Raw genomic sequence first — 5500 nt, 5'->3', positions numbered from 1 at the left:
TGATGATCTCAAAATATAGTTTTTATGATCACGTGTGTCTGTATTTCTATTATTTTCAAATTTGGTCTTGTCATCGGGTTTGGATGCATCTGTGAAGAGCCTCAGTCATCCAGGTCACTACTCAGTCAGAAATGAAGAAACCTCACAGCGGAGACGTGAAATGTCTTCAAGAACCTCAAGCAAATTCCAGCTGCCTTTGTAAAGCTCTTAGAGGTGTGGACAGTCTGGTCAGTGTTTTCAACTGGCCAACAAGGATTTTCAAAACCCCACTGTGTAGCAGCGTGGACAGGTGCACAATAAGCTTCTGAAAGTTTTTGCCTTTATCTGTTCCTCCAGATGGACGATGGTGAAACAAGTTGTTTGCAGACACAGAAAACACTTTATTAATCGCCTCAGAGAGCCTTATTCAGCTGGTGTTCGGTGGCGCTTAAAGCTCGGGTGCGCACTCTGTTAAAGCAGGGCTCAGACTACAGGAGTCCTTAAAATCCTATCTGATTTTGAAATTGGGTTGCATCACACACATGGGGGGGAACTTCACAGATGTTCTTCTCTTTAATCTCAAACATGCACACACTACAAGATTTGAAAATAGTGGTGCATCACACTTTACAGGACATTATTAAGATTATCCTGCCAGAGGGAGCCATCAAGGAGCAATGCACCTCACGTGATCTCATCTCACATGATCTTATGGGGGAGCAGACGTAAGCAAAACGGACACTGTGGTGCAATAAACTGCTGTAACATTGCTAAAACTTTGCAGCGAGAAAAAGCAAAAGTAGAAGGTTAAATGAGTCAGCATGAGGTCGTCCATTCACAGAGAACTGGGGGTTTTAACTGTCAGTTTTAATTTCTGTCGGTAGTAGTATGCTAGCTAACATTAGCCTCAAGGGCTATAATGTTTACAGTTGCTTGGCAAAACCGTCAGTTGTGAAAGTACTGATGTAACCATTCAGATTTTAGCTCCTAACTAACATCAAACATCACCTTGAGTCTGTGAGCAGTTCCGTTCAGTTTAAGACTCGATCTGTAAATCCGTACATCTGACTTCTCCTGGTTGTCATGGATACCTGGATGGAGAGGGGTTGGAGTCATATACTGAGGAATCAACATAAGGTAAGGTGTTCTCTTATTTATTTATTTGATTTGATTTCTGTACAATAACCACACCAGGAACTAAAAGAAGGATTAATGGCTGATAAAGTCATGACTGACTTTAAGCATGAGACGTGAACATTTGTTCTGTGAATACCGAGGCAAAACCATGATCTTTACCTGATCCTAACCAGATGTTTGAGTAGTCAAAACAAGTGAGATGCAAGAAGCCTGTTTCTGGTGTCAAAGCCATGTGGTTTGTAGGACCAAGCCTCCATCCCAACCTCTTCACTATGACGCCAGATAGCGATTTGGTTTCCTCCAAAAAAGCAAATGGATAGTACATAAACATCTCACAACAACAAAAATTGTTTTACACATAAGCAATTAAGGCTGTATAACAACAACTAAACAAAAAAACAAAACTTTTTTTTTTCAGCTGCATTTTGGATCCTGCAGTCCCCATCTCCGAAAGTTGAACTGTAAACAGAGCCAACTAGGCAGGAAGTGGCAGGATAAGAGCACAATTAGATTAGCTCAGTCAGAGGGGGAAAGTGGCTTTGTTGTCCCCAGACTCATCATCTCAGAGACGGCTGGAAGATAAGATAACACCAGTGGAACAGCAATTGAACAAATTCCCTCTGTATCCCTCAATCAATTCCATCATCCCAGTCTGACAGAGGGGGATTGTGGGAGTCAAGCTGACTGAATACAACTCTGAGGAAGTTTGGTCTCAACTCAAAGGTGAAAACAAACAGTTAGAGCAGGTTAGATTCATGATGCTTTCATGAAGGTTTTTCAACAGTTTTTGGCTGCAGAATATTCAAAACACAATACAAATACAAATATAAAATACAAAATACAAAAAACAACACAATAAAATACAACAATAACAAAAAAAATATACAAAAAAACTCACTCTCTACTGTCCTGTCAAATAAAGGCAAAAATGCCGCCAAACATATCTTTAAAAAGGTTGTGTATGATACCACATTCTTACAGACAACGAAATCATAAAAAGTCCAAAATCAATAATGAATTTATCCTACTCACAAGTACTGTCTTCATAACCAAAGCCTGATATAGCTTATTCGTCTGTGTCATACAGCTCCATTGTTTCCAAAAACTATTAAAACACATGAATGAGCCACACTGCTGCACTGACTGACATGCTCCTTCATTACCAATTAATCCCACATAAGCTGTCTTGCTGCTGTACTTGCAGGTTCCCAAAATCTGCTGAAATTATACTGCCTACCTGTTTAAGAAAATTATTTTGCCTTTTTTTTTGAAAAGAAAATATATTTGAAGATTTGGGCTTAGGGGGTAGTGCCATGAAAAGCTGTAATTTTTTGTTTTAGTAGCACTAACATATTGTTGGTTTTATTGACAGTCAAAGAAATATAGAATATTGACTGGCTTATTCTTTGACGCCCTGATGATCTCCAACACTGCATCTCTTGATGCTACATCGGGTGAGGATGTTAACATGCTTGCACATGCAGTTGTCATGTGCAGGCTGTGTGGTCATGAATACTGGGCTTATAAACATGGCCAGGTCAGGAGAATTTGTGTTCATGGTGTGAGCATTAATCAAAACCGTATTGGACTTCAGAGGCAAACAAGGGTGAAAAAGATGACACATTCTGAAGTGTGACATGATGGAGGAGAGGTTAGCAAGCTCAAAGACAAATCAAGTACATTTTTCAGTTTAATTTCATTTTACCAAACTGCACAGCAGTTTCCTTAGAAGCAAACTGAGACCTTTTCAGATGGGAACTGAAGAACTGGATTGACAGTGATCTCACCAACCTAAATGGATCAGAGTAAACTAAGAAGTTCAAACACATGAAAGGAACCTCAGAGTGTTGCGCTTTAGAAATGGTCACAGGTTGAGAGCCCTGGTGGCATTTGTTGCATATAATTCCCCATCTCTCTTTCACTTCCTGTTATTTCACTACTGTCAGCTCTTGCTCACGGCCTTACCTTCCACCAAATTTCAATGAAATAATTTTTAAGCTATCCTGCTAACTAAAAGACAGTCATCCTGATTTCCACGTTTTTAATCATGTTATTGTAATTTCCTTCTCAGTTGTCTTAAACCTCCTCTGATGTTCTCCAGGATCTCAAACAGACCTTGAAACCTTGAAACCAGAGTAAAGCCGCCAGCCAAGGTAGGGACCTGCTCAATGTTTCAGCCAGCTGCAGATCAATATTTTTACTGTAATTCCATCAGCCGTCATTACAGCTACACCTCCTTGGGTGAAGGGTGCTTGTGGGTACCGAAGGACAGAGAAATAGCAAAGTGACAAAGATTAGTTGCAGAGCAGTTCAAGAGAATTTACAGACAACCCGGGAGAAGGGGAAAAAAATTCTAACAAAAGCACAGAATTGAGAAAAAGTAGAGAGTTGGCTTCTCTTTGGTCCAAACTGGAAAAGTTTAGTTTATTGAATTTGGTACACGCTCCATTTAATTTCACAAACTTAAATTACAAGCCAGTCAGGACTTGTAAACAGCAGTCACATGGACTTATATGTAGCTTATTTTATTGGAGAAAGTTTTGATGAACTTTTACCTTTTGAGCTTACTGATTCTGGCAACAGGGAAATGTCTCCAGACTTCATTTCGTTCAGCTCAGTGTTCTGCATATCAACATCTATTATATGAGAAAATTGTACCAACCAAACTTCTGAGATCTGTGGATGTTGGGACAAATTACTCGAGGCCCATTAAACATTGATTTTATGATTTGCATGTCAAAAGACTTCCTGATTTCTGGATTTAAAAAAAACAACTAATAATGGCAACTACCATTGCTGTCAGGAGATGTTTCCAGAACAACAAACATGGAGCATCCAAATTACAGCCAGACATCACTCTAGGTACACATAACACAGGGCATCAGTTTGTGCTTCTTGTGTAATTACTGTCATTATGTGACACTTAAACATCTACAATTACATATGAACCTCAGAGACGAGCTGTGGCTTCTGTCAAAACCAAATCGAAGCAAACACAAGTCACACAGCAGGTTGTTAATGTCATGCTGTTTGTTTTTGTCATGTAATTGAGATGCTGTCTATTCAAAAACTGCAGTTCACTGTGTGTAGAATATGTTTTTCTGTAAGTTTTCATACCAAAGTGAACTCACAACTTTTGCCAGTGGAGGATATGACAATTAAAATGTAAATAAAGAGTTGAGTTTGGACATGGGCGGTTGTTTTTCTTAAACCTGCACTGTTTAAGTATTTTAGTATTGACTGTGGGTAATGTGGAAGAGGTAGTATTGACTGACCCAGAGAGATGTTTCACCCATCTTTGCAGTTCTACTCAGGTATATAGCTCATTGTTTTGAATGTTTCTCATCAACTGTGTTTCTGGCAGCAACAGGCGGCTGTTTGGCAGTAACCAGTACCTACCTGCCCAACACCAAGCAGCAGACAGTTAAAAGCTGTGTCCCAATTCAGGAGCCACGTCCTTCGAAGGCTGCATCGATTGACCAATCGCGACCAATTGCGTCACAGTGGCATGTCTAGGCTGGTCCATTTTGAAAGCTCCTTCAAAAGCAGTCAAGAAATGTTGCTTTCTTTTCCTGGGGGATGAAGGCTACAACAGGTGGATCCTTCATGGCCCCAAACTATCCCAAGATTCATTGCACACCAGTAATGAAAATAATATGGCAGCAAACAACGCTGACAGAGAGCCTGAGGATTATGCTTATAAATGTAAGTATTGGTTGTCTGCCAGTTCAACAGCCAATGGTACAAATGTGAGGAAACCATGGGCATTAAAACCTAAAGTTTAAAAAAAAAAAAAAGTTGCACAGCTAGTGGCGCAGATGTGTAAATCCTCCAAAGGCCAGACTCTCTCATTTCGATTTGGCCTTCATGGTCTATGATGACACGATAAATAAATCAGTATATTGATTGTATAAAGTAGCTACAGTAGATAAATCAATCTCTTCACCATCCAAAACATCCTGACTGAGTTCTCCCTTTTATTATAGCTGCAAATTTCCAAAAATGTCAAACTGTTCCCTCAGCCTTTGTGCCTTTATGGAAAATTAGAGGAGCTAGAGTATTACAGCACAGTCTATTTTCTTTTTACTCCAAATCTATTCAGAAACTGATCTCAGTGGATATACAGTACACCATCTAATAGGTCATGTATAATAGCTTATGCTTTTTGCAATGTTTTTCTTTCTATTTTTGCAGGTATTAAAATAAATATTGTATTTTTATACAAAACAAGTGATACCATGCCTGCTTGAGAGGGAGAGGATAAATCCTGTGCTGGCAATATGAGGCTAAATCAAACATAACAGAGGCTGTCATCATTTCTGAGTGTGTTACAATCACTTCGATAGACAGCAGCTGAGAGGCAAGCGGCCACACTCTATAGTGT

At 39.5% G+C, this 5500-nt stretch overlaps 1 long non-coding RNA gene across 1 annotated transcript; it reads left to right on the top strand.

Moving 5' to 3' along the window:
• The first annotated feature begins 998 nt into the window (after nt 1-998).
• LOC139628128 (uncharacterized) lies at nt 999-5029 on the top strand. The gene is made up of 3 exons (XR_011692697.1): nt 999-1116; nt 3218-3269; nt 4481-5029. It is a non-coding gene; the product is annotated as an uncharacterized lncRNA (long non-coding RNA).
• The last annotated feature ends 471 nt before the right edge of the window (nt 5030-5500 follow it).

Source organism: Trachinotus anak, unplaced genomic scaffold (genome assembly GCF_046630095.1).
Source record: "Trachinotus anak isolate AG129_WGS33_773 ecotype Australia unplaced genomic scaffold, CSIRO_AGI_Tana_v1 ptg000011l, whole genome shotgun sequence".
NCBI classification, from domain to species: Eukaryota; Metazoa; Chordata; class Actinopteri; order Carangiformes; family Carangidae; genus Trachinotus; species Trachinotus anak.
The sequence above is the reverse complement of the archived record's forward strand: the minus strand, read 5'-3'. Positions and strand labels throughout refer to the sequence as shown.